The 14592-nt window shown below is 46.2% G+C and overlaps 1 long non-coding RNA gene across 1 annotated transcript in view; it reads right to left on the reverse strand.

Moving 5' to 3' along the window:
* Positions 1-3941: 3941 nt before the first annotated feature.
* Positions 3942-14592, reverse strand: part of LOC137522836 (uncharacterized) — a 37201-nt gene continuing 26550 nt past the window's right edge. The window contains exon 2 of the long non-coding RNA XR_011022454.1: positions 3942-4406. This is a non-coding gene — a long non-coding RNA (uncharacterized lncRNA). The remainder of the gene's footprint in view (positions 4407-14592) is intronic.

The following is a 14592-nucleotide window of genomic DNA, read 5'->3' on the forward strand; positions in this document are numbered from 1 at the left end:
TCCCGGTGAAAAATCTGGATTTGATGCACAGCAGCATTTTAAGGGCAGAAATCACATTGGCCTCTATTCTGGTAGGGTTATCAAACAAATTACCTCACGTGAGGTAATTTACCTCATGACATTTAGCAATTCTGGTTGTTGTTGCAGCTGCAGTGCAGCCAGAAAAATTAGGCAGGCATGTACACGCACCAGAAAAATTATTACAGCGGCCTTAAAAACTGAGGAATCCGCCTGGAGTCCTGGACCCCGTTGGTGGTGGCGGAGAAGGCAATCAAGCGGCCTGCAGGTAGAGATGCTGTGTGGGGAGCGACTTAGTCTTGGGGCAGGCAGTCACACGGTGTGCAGGCAGAGATGCTGTGTTTGAGGACTGACTTAGTCTTTGGGCAGGCCTGACCGTGCTTTGCAGACCATGTGGTCTGCAAATTGCGGCCTGGTATCTTCCACTGCGGTGTGTGGCTTTGCTTTTGTGTGCTGCTTTTCCTCAGGTGGTCATCCCATTGCAGTTTGTGCTTTGTCATCATGTGCCTTCGTAAGGAAGTTGTCCCTACATGGGTCTTGGTCTTTCCACGGCTCAATTTTTGGTGGCAGAGAGTACAGATGGCATTGCTCTCATCTGAGGCAGACACACAAAAACATTTCCACACTGCTGAGACCTGGGGTGATGGTACTTTGGTGGTGGCGGCCGACTAAGTGTTAAGTGGAGTGCCAGAATCAGAGCAGGAGGAGGAAGATATGTCACGGTTCCGTCCGAGGAAGATGAGGTGTTCTGTGTTAAATAGTCAACTACGTCCTGACAATCTTGGGGGTTAATGGCACGCTCCTTCTGAACACTGTACTTTGGTCCAGGGCCGCACGAAATCACATCAGCATGACCTCGAACAGACCTGCCGGGTGGCCTGCCTCTGCCTGTAGGTGCACTGAACAGGTGGGTATGCAGTGATTGGTATTACAAATAATAGCTGGATGGTGTATTGGTTAAGGGCTCTGCCTTTGACATGGGAGACCAGGGTTCAAATCCTGGCTAGGTCAAGTATCTATTCAGTAAGGAGTTCAAGGCAAGACTTCCTAACACTGCAGGGTGGCCTCTTGAGCGCGTCTCAGTGGCTGCAGCTCTTGAGCGCTTTGAGTCCGACAGGAGAAAAGCGCTATACAAATGTTCAGATTATTATCAGATTATTACAAATGTGCAGCTGTCACACACACAGGTACCGTGAACAGGTGCAGCGACTGACTAGTATATAACACTGCGTGCGCTCACGTAGGTAGGTAGGTAGGTGCACTGGAACAGGTGGGTATGCATTGATTGGTATTACAAATATGCAGCTGTCACACACACAGGTACCGTGAACAGGTGCAGCGACTGACTGGTATATAACACTGTGTGCGCTTACATAGATAGGTAGGTGCACTGAACAGGTGGGTATGCAGTGATTGGTATTACAAATAAGCAGCTGTCACACACACAGGTACCGTGAACAGGTGCAATGACTGGTGGTATATATAACACTGCATGCGATCACGTAGGTAGGTAGGTAGGTAGGTAGGTGTTCTGAACAGGTGCGTATGCAGTGATTGGCCTGGCAGTGGCACAGTAGGAATTTCCAAGGGCCAGCTGCGACTGACTGGCAGGGCTGTATATGCAACACAAGTGTCTGTGGGACACACACAAAAAAAATAGATCACAAGAACAACATAAGCTCTCAAAAGAGCTGTTGAGGATGAGGAGTGCTTTTTAGCAATAAGTATCAGCAAGAAGGAGCAACCTAACAAGCCTAACACAAGAGCCTAACTAAGCTTTCGCTATGTCAGCAGGTTCTCTCCCTTCTCTAATTACTGCAGCCACAGGAGTGAAAAGGCTGACGATGCCTGCGTTTTATAAGGGGGCTCCAGGAGGAAGTGTAGCCTGATTGGCTACCCTGTGTCTGCTGACTGTGATGTAGAGGGTCAAAGTTGACCCTAATTATGTAGTATAGGGGGCGAGTCGGACTTGCATATAGTTCGAGGTCCACCACCAACGCGAACCACCGAAGTTCGCGTGAATAAGTTAGCGGTTGAACCGTTCTGGCCATCTCTAGTGCTCAGTAAGTGATGATATAATTAATATACTTAGTACAGCATTGTGGAAAATATCACCACTATATAAATCCATATGAATAATGATACAAATATTTATGTCTAAGAGAAGGCTAAGCCCATAAGAAATAAATTACCATATTTTTCAGCATATAAGACGCACCTAGGTTTAGAGGGCAAAAATCAGGAAAAAAAGAGAAATACTAAACCTGATGCGTCTATAGTGCGTCTTACAGACCGTTATACCCCCAAACTGATTTTATCCTAGCTACACTGCCCAGCTACACTGACTACTCTCCCAGCTACACTGACTACTCTCCCAGCTACACTGACTACTCTCCCAGCTACTACTCTCTACTACGCTCCCAGCTATTCTCACTACCCTCACAGCTACACTAACTACCTTGCCAGCTACACTGACTACACTGCCCAGCTACACTGACTACTCTCCCAGCTACACTGACTACTCTCCCAGCTACACTGACTACTCTCCCAGCTACACTGACTACTCTCCCAGCTACTCTTACTACGCTCCCAGCTATTCTTACTACCCTCACAGCTACACTGACTACCTTGCCAGCTACACTGACTACACTGCCCAGCTACACTGACTACTCTCCCAGCTACACTGACTACTCTCCCAGCTACTATTACTACACTCCCAGCTATTCTCACTACCCTCACAGCTACACTGACTACCTTGCCAGCTACACTGACTACACTGCCCAGCTACACTGACTACTCTCCCAGCTACACTGACTACTCTCCCAGCTACTATTACTACACTCCCAGCTATTCTCACTACCCTCACAGCTACACTGACTACCTTGCCAGCTACACTGACTACACTGCCCAGCTACACTGACTACTCTCCCAGCTACACTGACTACTCTCCCAGCTACTCTTACTACGCTCCCAGCTATTCTCACTACCCTCACAGCTACACTGACTACCTTGCCAGCTACACTGACTACACTGCCCAGCTACACTGACTACTCTCCCAGCTACACTGACTACTCTCCCAGCTACTCTTACTACACTCCCAGCTATTCTTACTACCCTCACAGCTACACTGACTACCTTGCCAGCTACACTGACTACTCTCCCAACTACTTTCACTACATTCCCAGCTACACTGACTACACTCACTGCTACACTGAGTATATTCCCAGCTACACTGACTACACTCCCAGCTACACTGACTACACTCCCAGCTTCAATAACACACCCAGCTACACTGACTACACTCCCAGCTACACTGACAACACTCCAAGCTACACTGACTACACTCACATCTACACTGACTACACTCCAAACTACACTGACTACACTCTCATCTACACTGACTACACTCTGATCTAACTGCATAGTCTTACAGACCCAGGAAAGTGCTCACAGTCCTCTGTTGCTCTCCTCCATCCATCTCAGCCGCTATATACAGATGAGTCCACCACTGTATACACTTGTCCTGCCTGGCCTCAATACTTCTGGGTTCACTGGTGCCCTCTAGCTGCGCACGTCATGCGTGACCTGGCGGCACTAGTGCGTCATGCGCAGCTAGAGGGCACCAGACAGTGAACCTGGAAACTCGGAAGCCGCGCACAGGATGAGTGTATACAGCAGCATAATTGTTTGCATACAGTGGAGGAGATGGACGAAGGAGACGGAGGGATCACTGGATCAGGGACACCTTGCCAGACCTTTGGCATATAAGACGCACAGACGTCCCAACCCCCCCCCCCCCCCCCCCCCCCAATTCTGGGGAGAAAAAGTGCATCTAAGATGCAGAAAAATAAAGTAAATTTAAACTAGGTCAGAAGCTATGATGTTTTCTGCTTGAAAATGTAAAATGAAAGCAAGTAAACAAGGAGTTCTTTGATCTTTATTTTGCATCCAAGCATAAACAGTACTGGCCTATTCTCAGCTCATGGATCCCTCTAAATATTTGGTCTATGGTTCTAGGGAAAGCACACTATTATGCTGCTTCCTCTTGTAAAGTCCACAGTGTAAACATTGTCCTCTAATAACGAATAGATCTATCTAACTGTGGCTAAAAACTTAAGTGTTCTGGAGAGTTTTATACTTTCCTTCTTTACGCAAGTTTAAATGTTGATTTCACCTTCAGGATGAAGGGGGCGCAGAGACAACGTCAGTTTATAGATACTGGCAGTACGTTTCTGCCAGGGAAGCAGTTTGTCATCCTCGAGACATCTTGTAGAGGTTTCTTCCCTGTCAAATCTGGCAAACAAACACATCTGTGACGTGAAGTCAGAATGCAGGTCAAGTTAATGGGTTGTTGAGAGTGTGACGTACCAGAGGAAGGGAGAGAGATTCTGGAAATCAAAGACAGAATTGTTGCTGGACAGTGTAAACTGGTGACTGTCTTTAATACTAACCAGTTTAAAAGGAAAACATCATTACATTAGAAAACCGAAATAACACAAGCCACTATTTGATCTTATGTAATGGAAAATGACCTTTGGTCTTCAGTTCTTAGCCTGTCATGATTTTCTAAGACAAATGTAAATGTTGTACCTATTCTGTAAAGTTATACGCAATAAAATGACATCTAATAAATGCTAGAAATATGGATTAGTAAAAATAGCCAGAAAACTGTTTTTTTCATCTTTCCCGCAAAGGTAAAAGTCCATTTTCCCTCTTGCAGACCTCTTAGATCTCACCCACTGCTTGTGCAATTGGTCAACCATTTTTTATGGCATTTTTTATAAAAACTCATGATTCATTATAACATTAACAAAACGCTAAACAATAAGCGTTCTATACAATATCTAGGGTTGCCGTGATGACAACGAGTGTGGCCGTTCAGGAAGTATCAGCCCAACACTCGGCCCCTGTGTCGCCGGACGTGATTTCTGCGGAGGGACCCAGAGAGGAGCCAGGAGGACGCCAGGGGACCACCTGACCTACAGTGGGCTGGAGAAAGCCCCAGATAAGTTCCGATTTTGTTTTTTGTTACTCCTCGGAGTCCCTTTAACCAGTACCCTGTCAAGCTGATACCTCATGGCAGCCATGATCCCAGGCCTTCCTCATTCACAGTGACAGAGATGTGAGGGCGCATGAGGGTGGCCAAGAAGGAAAAGGGTTTTTAGGTTGGTAAGTGGTGGCCAACATTGAGGGAGGACAGTAAGGCTGGTCAAATGCGGCTTCGTGTTAGGAACACACAGTAGTCTTTTGCAGCTTGTGAACAAGCTTTTCCAATTTTGGCAACCTCCTCTTCAGCAATGGTAGAAAATCTTCAGCTTGTGGCTATTATATTTTTCCACTAGTGCTTGAGTGGATCACCTCCTGCTTGTCTTTCCTCTCCCCTCTTCATAGGGCAGAATATAAGCTGGGCAGCACAGCTATACAGGGATCATGTGTAAACTCTCATCTGAAGCAATTACAAGAGTGACATTTATCCACAGCATGTATGTAGCTTTAGGTCCCTTTTCCACTTGCCGTGTTTGTAAGAAACTATACGTTGGTTGGTATTGGCAACAACCCTACACCTTTGTTCCGGCACCAGCAACTCATTAGAGCAGTTAGACCTTAGACCTGATAACCCATTATGTGGCCTTCCACAAGGAACAGGTTCCTTGTAACTGACTGCATCATTTCTTCTCTGAGAAACTCTGCTTAAGGGAGAATCTGCAAATCAAGTCCTTTGACTAAACTCAGTTAAAACAACGGAGGCCTTACATTCTAACATTGTTCTGATCTGATTGGACTCGATTTGCTACTTGCAAAAGCACTGTGATTGACATGGTAATTGTGGGGCCATTTTCCCATTTGTGCCATTTAAGTTCTACCTAAACAACAATGCAGTACATGCCACATTTTTCCTGTGTTGACAATTATCATATATTTTACTTCATAAGATGCACTCCACAGTGGGGGGAGGGGGGATGTCTGTGTGAGCTTTGGACTGAAAATACATTAGGGCCAGCATCCGTTTCCACCCCCCAACCCCAAGCTTTCCCTCCCCACCCCCCCCCCCCCCCAGCAGGCTAAAAGTGATTTCCCCACAGCGGCACCTTCAGAGTACAGCGGTAATCACTGTTAGACTTCTGGGGGGAGACAGTTTGGGGGTACCTGGGGCCGGAGACAGGTTCGGGAGATGCCCCTGCACCATGAAGACGCACCCGCTTTAGAGTTTTTTCCGGTTCTTCCTCCTCTAAACCTAGGTGTGTCTTATAATCAGATGTGTCTTTTGAAGCAGCTTTCTTGCCATCCAGCAATTTAACCTTTTACCGACCGTGTCACGCCGATGGGCGTGGCCGCGGCGGCAGCCCCAGGACCGCCTAACGCCAATTGGCGTAAAGCCCTGGGGCTCTGTTTTGCAGGAGATCGCATGCAGGCTGCGCGCGCATCTCCTGCTTGGGGGTGGAGTTCCGCCCCGCTTTCAGTCTCCGAGCGGCTATTGCCGCTCGAGAGACTGTTAGACGGCGTGATCGCCGTCTATTTAGACTGTGCAGCGCTGCGATTAGCAGCAGCGCTGCACTGGGGACAGCCGTGTGACACGGCTGTCCCCCTGGGGGACAAGAGAGCGATCGGCTCTCATAGGCAGAAGCCTATGACAGCCGATCGCCGTAATTGGCTGGCTGTGGAGAGGGAGGGAGAGGGTTTAAAGAAACAGTTTGTTTTTTTAAAAAAACAGGAACAATAATATTTACAATGAAAAAAATAAACATGGGGGGAGCGATCAGACCCCACCAACAGAGAGCTCTGTTGGTGGGGAGAAAAAGGGGGGGTGATCACTTGTGTGCTGTGTTGTGCGGCCCTGCAGCTTGGCCTTAATTTTACTCAAAATGGCCTGGTCACTAGGGGGGTTTAGCCCTGCAGTCCTCAAGAGGTTAAAATGATTACTGTGCTTTCTTCCCTCTCCATCAAAAGTTGCCATGTAATCACACCGCAAAACCCACTCAAATGCATGATAATCGCTTTGTTACAAGAAGTTTAAATGTGGGATGCTCGTTCGGATTCCGCAGAATTTAAATTTCTGCATTTCCGTTCAGAAAACGGAACTCGGAAACCAAATTTCCGTAGAAAAATTTGATTTACTGCAACTTGGTAATTTTAACCCAATCACAGAACTTGGAAGCGTTGGACCAATCAGAGAATGCAGAATTTTCCAGCAAAAGTCAGAATACTGCAGTAATTTTTGACAGTCACAAGACTCAGACTGTTAAGCTTGGAGGTGTAATCTCCACAGTCAGCATACAACACATAAGCTGACGTGAAGGAGGTACACACACCAGCACAAGGGATCAGGATATCCCCAGTTTAGTGGAGGAGAGGACTGACTCCAATAGGAGATTGTGGTGCACAGAGCCGGTGCAGATCCGAACAGCCACAAACAACACTTTCGTAATAACGTCTCAGCGCAAAGTAGCGCTGAGCGCATAAACCAGGACTGAGGAGATCAGGACAGGTAGACAGAATGAACGCTTGCTAGCTAGCGATTACTTAGCGACAGCAAGCGTCCAAAACTAGACAGACTGGAATAAGGCAGCCAATGCGTTGCGGCGATGGCGTGCCTCACAAAGACAGGACAGGAGAGACAGGAAATAGCAGGATCAAGATAGATGAACGTAACACAGATAAATACACAATAAGTATGTTTTCCTAGCGTATTACAATTACAGCTATCAATGAAACTATTCGTAACGTCTGACTAACATATGTATATATTGGCAATGAACCGATATATGACATAAGCAGGAACTCTGACTAAGACTGAAGTAATACAGGGAACAGGACTCAGAAGGATTCGCTATCTCTTCGCAGAGATGAACGCAATCCACAAACAGGACCAGGAACAGGATAACTAGCTCAGCACGGGTGTTCACGGTACGCGCAAACTACCAAAACGTGCTGGAAAACTGACTAACTGAACACAGGAAATAAACAGTTCGTGTACGTATATATCAGCGACACTGATATATCAACGTAACACAAATACAAGGAAAATAACAAAATGCGCAAGTATGCGTATATATTGGCGATGAACCAATATATGACACAAGACAAGCAAGTAGCAACTTCTAGAACAAGAGCAGAACTAGGAGGACTCGCTGACCCCTTCGCAGGAGTCAGCGCAGTCCACACGGACCAGGAACGAGGTGGGGCACGAGCAGAGTAACAGATACAATCTGAGACTATGATAGCCCATGAGGCATTGCAGGAAGCAGTTCTTTATACTGAGGTCATCCAATGGGAGCAGACCTGCAGATTCCCACACAAGTGAATGGTAATTAATCACAGGCTGATAGCAGGAAAAGGCAGACAATGATATGCAGCCTGCAGGAAAGGGACCGCCCCTCCACTGCAGCAGACAATGTTTGTTTACACAAAAGCATATTAAACTGTCATAAACTTCAGAGCGACTGCAGATGGAATCAGCAACTAGTTTAAGTGCAAACCAAACTATGCAAGCAAATGCATGTAATGACATTAGAACTGCTTGGTTTGCAATACCACTGCAGTCAGCAGTAAACGCTGCAAAAGCGATCATAACAGTACCCCCTCCCTTAAACGCGGCCTCTGGACGCCTATGAAAACTGACATATTTCTCCTGAACCACCCAAACCAAAAAATCAGAAGTGGGAAATCCAGCAAACTGATCTGACTGAAAATTCATGAAGGTCGGATCCGTCCGACAAAACCAAATTCCCGAATCAGTCTCACCAAAACTAGACCAATTGGAACCAGAACCTACCGAACCATGCCCGTCAGCACTACAAGCCTCAGTGTGACACCCATCAGAACCACGACTTCCAGAAAACAACCCCAAGAAACTCTCTGCGCGATACCCACCGCCTTCCAAGGACTGTCCAAAAACGCCAAAGCCTTTGCAATGCCCACCGGAACTGTCCTTACCAACACAAAACCCACTGTTGAACCAGTCCAAGGTACCAGGACAAGTTTCCTCAGAGATCTCCCAGAACACTTGGAAGCTCCAAAGAGATCCCCACAGGTCAGAACGCCCCTTAGGCTCACATGGAGAACTATCAAGAACCCCTATGGAACCCAGGGCAACTCCAGAGTCAGGGTCACAAGGACAAACATCAAGATCAGGGCTTTTAGGGACCAGAACCATCTCCGGGCATGCAGGCCAACCGGCAACATCAGAACATGTCTCCACTAGGGAAGCACGTGAGCATGCTAACACAGACACATCTGGGCAGTCTGGCATACGAAGCACATCTGGGCACACCGGCACAAGAGAGACTTCTGGGCATGTCAAGGAACTGCAAACCTCAAAGTCAGTCAAGGTAGGACCGAAACCAGGACTGGGCAAAAAAAAATAATCATGACTAGACTTCACAGTTACTGGATTCTCACTAAAAAATGCAGGATCAGACTTAGATGTCTCTGATTCCAGCAAAGTTATTAACAAATCATGTTCAGGGGCATTTACAAGACAGGACAAATCTTCTGATGTATGCACCGAACTAGACAGGGTTCCCATAACTTCTTCTGGACTAGACAGAGACTCATCAAATACACTGGATTGGAGCTCATGAAGGGCTGCAAAACAAGTCAATAGTGCAGCAATCCCCACTGAACTAGGCAAAACTGAGTAACTCACTGGACAGGAAGGGGACTCAGGAACTTCTGCCACACCGGCCAGAGAACCAGAATTTTCCAGGATACAGGGCTGGGTTTCAGAAACACTCATTAACCCGGACTGAAATTCTGAGATTTCTATTATTTTTTCCAGCGAGTCAGAATTATCCATGTTACAGGGCAAGACTTTTGAAACATTCAGAGGACAGGGCTGGAGTTCCTCGGCTGTTACAACACTGGAGAGGGACTCAACAACATTGGTTAAATCAGACTGTGTACAGGGCAAGGTATCTAACACACTTGCTGACGAGGACAATATTTCAATGGCTTCTGCTTCGCTGGGCAGAAATTCATCAAGTTTTATTAGAGCAGACTGTAATTCCAAAACAGCTGCTAGACAAGTGAATATTACTGCAACACCAACTGAGGTAAGCAGTGCCTCAGACTGTTCTGCTAGAGGGTTTGAAGTATCCAAAGTACTGGGTGAAGCATAAGACTCTGTGACCACAGCTTCACTGGACAGGATCACCGAACAGTCCACACTGCAGGGCAAAACCATGGAAGCACCTGCTGGACAGCATAATGATTCTGTGACCTGAGTTTCATTGGAGAGATCTACTGCACAATTCATGGTACAGGGCAAGTTCACTGGAACATTTTCTGAACACGGTAATAATTCTGCGATTTCGGACTCACATAGCAGACGCTCTGAGTTATTCATGAAACTAGAGTGAGGTGTAGAAACAGGAAGATCAAAACACAATGTTTGCGCATCTAAATCACCATTCAATTGTGAAATTGGAAAATTCAGATGCTGGGGTTCTGAGATTTCTGAACAGGATTGCTGGGACTCAGAAACTGATGTAGTGCATCTATTGGCATCTGCTGGATCAGACAGGAGTTGAACTTTATTAACACAGGTAATTTCTGCAGAAGTGTCTGCAGAGACAGGCAAGATTTTTCTGGTGTCTGTTTCACTGAACAAAGACTCATGAGTACTGGCTAGGCTGGACTCAGAAGTCAGCAGGACCTCTGGGTCCTCTGCTGAGAGATTTGTGCAGGGCAAGATTAAGGAAGTATTAGTAATTTCTGTCTTACTGGGAAGTAACACTGAGTTATCCATGGTACAGGGTGGAATTACAGGAACTTCAATTTCACACAAAAGGAGCTCTGAATCACTCGCTGAATCAGCCAAAGGTGCTGAAGCAGGCGAGTCCTCAGGAACTGAGGAAGTGGAACAATCTCCACTTGACAGTGTGTCTTCCCTGGTATCAACTGATTGAATCGCATAAAAATCGTCCAGAATCATTCTCCACACATCGATCAATGGAGCCACAAAGTCATACCCACACACACCAGTTTTTATTAGGTTATAGGCAGACTTAATGCATGCATTCAATACTAATTCACTTTTTGCACTGTAAAACTGACAAAATGAACTTGCATCTTTCTTCCATTCATAGACCAGGGCTTCCATCTCTCCTTTCTCAAATGGAGGATCCCATGCATATTTAACAGCTGAGCATTCCGGCTGATCATAGTTTGCAAATGTGTTAGTGGCAGAAACATACATTGGGTTATTTAGCAGGTGATTGGCCGATTTCTTATTCCTAAGGATCTCCAGTACCTGTAGCAAGTGTTGAACTGTAGTGTATGCAAATTTCCCTTGCTGCACGAATAAATTGATCTGTTCAATACTCTGTAATATATCTTCATAATCATATTCAGATAATTCATTTAAACAAGAACTTTTATTTTCCCTGGCTAGCAATGAAAGTTCATTAGTAGTTTCATAGGTCCATTTGACTCCCCTGAATGGTGACTGAATTTCATTATCTGCTACTGGCGGAGTCTCATTACAGATCTGATGCGCAGTCGCCAAGGGCAACGACTCCGCTGATTGTAACGCTTTTCTTTTGGAGCGTTTACGTTTGGCTTTAGACCCTGCTGCCTTAGCAGAAGAAAAGTTATCAGAACAATTATCTGCTTGCTGATTATTTTTGTAGGCAGTAGAAGGAGCAGCTGATTGACAAGCTGCCAGGAGCTTATCAAAAGGGCTAGGCAAATCGGTTTTGCGCAGCCAGTTATGGATCACAAACGCTAGAAATTCCAGTGGTCTTTCTTTTAAATTGGTATGATCCAAGACATCGTAGGCCCACTGAAACAATCTTCCCTTAAATAAAACATAAACTAGCTGGGGGGCCCACGTTGAAACAGGAGTAGCCTGGAGCTCGGGATTGGCCAGGAACCTGGTACATTCAGAAAAAAACTCATTTTCTGTTTCAGAATTGAGCTTCTCAAATTTCTTAAAGGAACAGGAACCATAACAAACAGTGTCATTTTTGCTGGGAACCCCCCCCACAATGGGGATTGGTAATGGGGCTATCATAATGTTAAGCTTGGAGGTGTAATCTCCACAGTCAGCATACAACACATAAGCTGACGTGAAGGAGGTACACACACCAGCACAAGGGATCAGGATATCCCCAGTTTAGTGGAGGAGAGGACTGACTCCAATAGGAGATTGTGGTGCACAGAGCCGGTGCAGATCCGAACAGCCACAAACAACACTTTCGTAATAACGTCTCAGCGCAAAGTAGCGCTGAGCGCATAAACCAGGACTGAGGAGATCAGGACAGGTAGACAGAATGAACGCTTGCTAGCTAGCGATTACTTAGCGACAGCAAGCGTCCAAAACTAGACAGACTGGAATAAGGCAGCCAATGCGTTGCGGCGATGGCGTGCCTCACAAAGACAGGACAGGAGAGACAGGAAATAGCAGGATCAAGATAGATGAACGTAACACAGATAAATACACAATAAGTATGTTTTCCTAGCGTATTACAATTACAGCTATCAATGAAACTATTCGTAACGTCTGACTAACATATGTATATATTGGCAATGAACCGATATATGACATAAGCAGGAACTCTGACTAAGACTGAAGTAATACAGGGAACAGGACTCAGAAGGATTCGCTATCTCTTCGCAGAGATGAACGCAATCCACAAACAGGACCAGGAACAGGATAACTAGCTCAGCACGGGTGTTCACGGTACGCGCAAACTACCAAAACGTGCTGGAAAACTGACTAACTGAACACAGGAAATAAACAGTTCGTGTACGTATATATCAGCGACACTGATATATCAACGTAACACAAATACAAGGAAAATAACAAAATGCGCAAGTATGCGTATATATTGGCGATGAACCAATATATGACACAAGACAAGCAAGTAGCAACTTCTAGAACAAGAGCAGAACTAGGAGGACTCGCTGACCCCTTCGCAGGAGTCAGCGCAGTCCACACGGACCAGGAACGAGGTGGGGCACGAGCAGAGTAACAGATACAATCTGAGACTATGATAGCCCATGAGGCATTGCAGGAAGCAGTTCTTTATACTGAGGTCATCCAATGGGAGCAGACCTGCAGATTCCCACACAAGTGAATGGTAATTAATCACAGGCTGATAGCAGGAAAAGGCAGACAATGATATGCAGCCTGCAGGAAAGGGACCGCCCCTCCACTGCAGCAGACAATGTTTGTTTACACAAAAGCATATTAAACTGTCATAAACTTCAGAGCGACTGCAGATGGAATCAGCAACTAGTTTAAGTGCAAACCAAACTATGCAAGCAAATGCATGTAATGACATTAGAACTGCTTGGTTTGCAATACCACTGCAGTCAGCAGTAAACGCTGCAAAAGCGATCATAACAGTACCCCCTCCCTTAAACGCGGCCTCTGGACGCCTATGAAAACTGACATATTTCTCCTGAACCACCCAAACCAAAAAATCAGAAGTGGGAAATCCAGCAAACTGATCTGACTGAAAATTCATGAAGGTCGGATCCGTCCGACAAAACCAAATTCCCGAATCAGTCTCACCAAAACTAGACCAATTGGAACCAGAACCTACCGAACCATGCCCGTCAGCACTACAAGCCTCAGTGTGACACCCATCAGAACCACGACTTCCAGAAAACAACCCCAAGAAACTCTCTGCGCGATACCCACCGCCTTCCAAGGACTGTCCAAAAACGCCAAAGCCTTTGCAATGCCCACCGGAACTGTCCTTACCAACACAAAACCCACTGTTGAACCAGTCCAAGGTACCAGGACAAGTTTCCTCAGAGATCTCCCAGAACACTTGGAAGCTCCAAAGAGATCCCCACAGGTCAGAACGCCCCTTAGGCTCACATGGAGAACTATCAAGAACCCCTATGGAACCCAGGGCAACTCCAGAGTCAGGGTCACAAGGACAAACATCAAGATCAGGGCTTTTAGGGACCAGAACCATCTCCGGGCATGCAGGCCAACCGGCAACATCAGAACATGTCTCCACTAGGGAAGCACGTGAGCATGCTAACACAGACACATCTGGGCAGTCTGGCATACGAAGCACATCTGGGCACACCGGCACAAGAGAGACTTCTGGGCATGTCAAGGAACTGCAAACCTCAAAGTCAGTCAAGGTAGGACCGAAACCAGGACTGGGCAAAAAAAAATCATCATGACTAGACTTCACAGTTACTGGATTCTCACTAAAAAATGCAGGATCAGACTTAGATGTCTCTGATTCCAGCAAAGTTATTAACAAATCATGTTCAGGGGCATTTACAAGACAGGACAAATCTTCTGATGTATGCACCGAACTAGACAGGGTTCCCATAACTTCTTCTGGACTAGACAGAGACTCATCAAATACACTGGATTGGAGCTCATGAAGGGCTGCAAAACAAGTCAATAGTGCAGCAATCCCCACTGAACTAGGCAAAACTGAGTAACTCACTGGACAGGAAGGGGACTCAGGAACTTCTGCCACACCGGCCAGAGAACCAGAATTTTCCAGGATACAGGGCTGGGTTTCAGAAACACTCATTAACCCGGACTGAAATTCTGAGATTTCTATTATTTTTTCCAGCGAGTCAGAATTATCCATG

This window comes from Hyperolius riggenbachi, chromosome 6 (genome assembly GCF_040937935.1).
Source record: "Hyperolius riggenbachi isolate aHypRig1 chromosome 6, aHypRig1.pri, whole genome shotgun sequence".
In the NCBI taxonomy this organism is placed as follows: Eukaryota; Metazoa; Chordata; class Amphibia; order Anura; family Hyperoliidae; genus Hyperolius; species Hyperolius riggenbachi.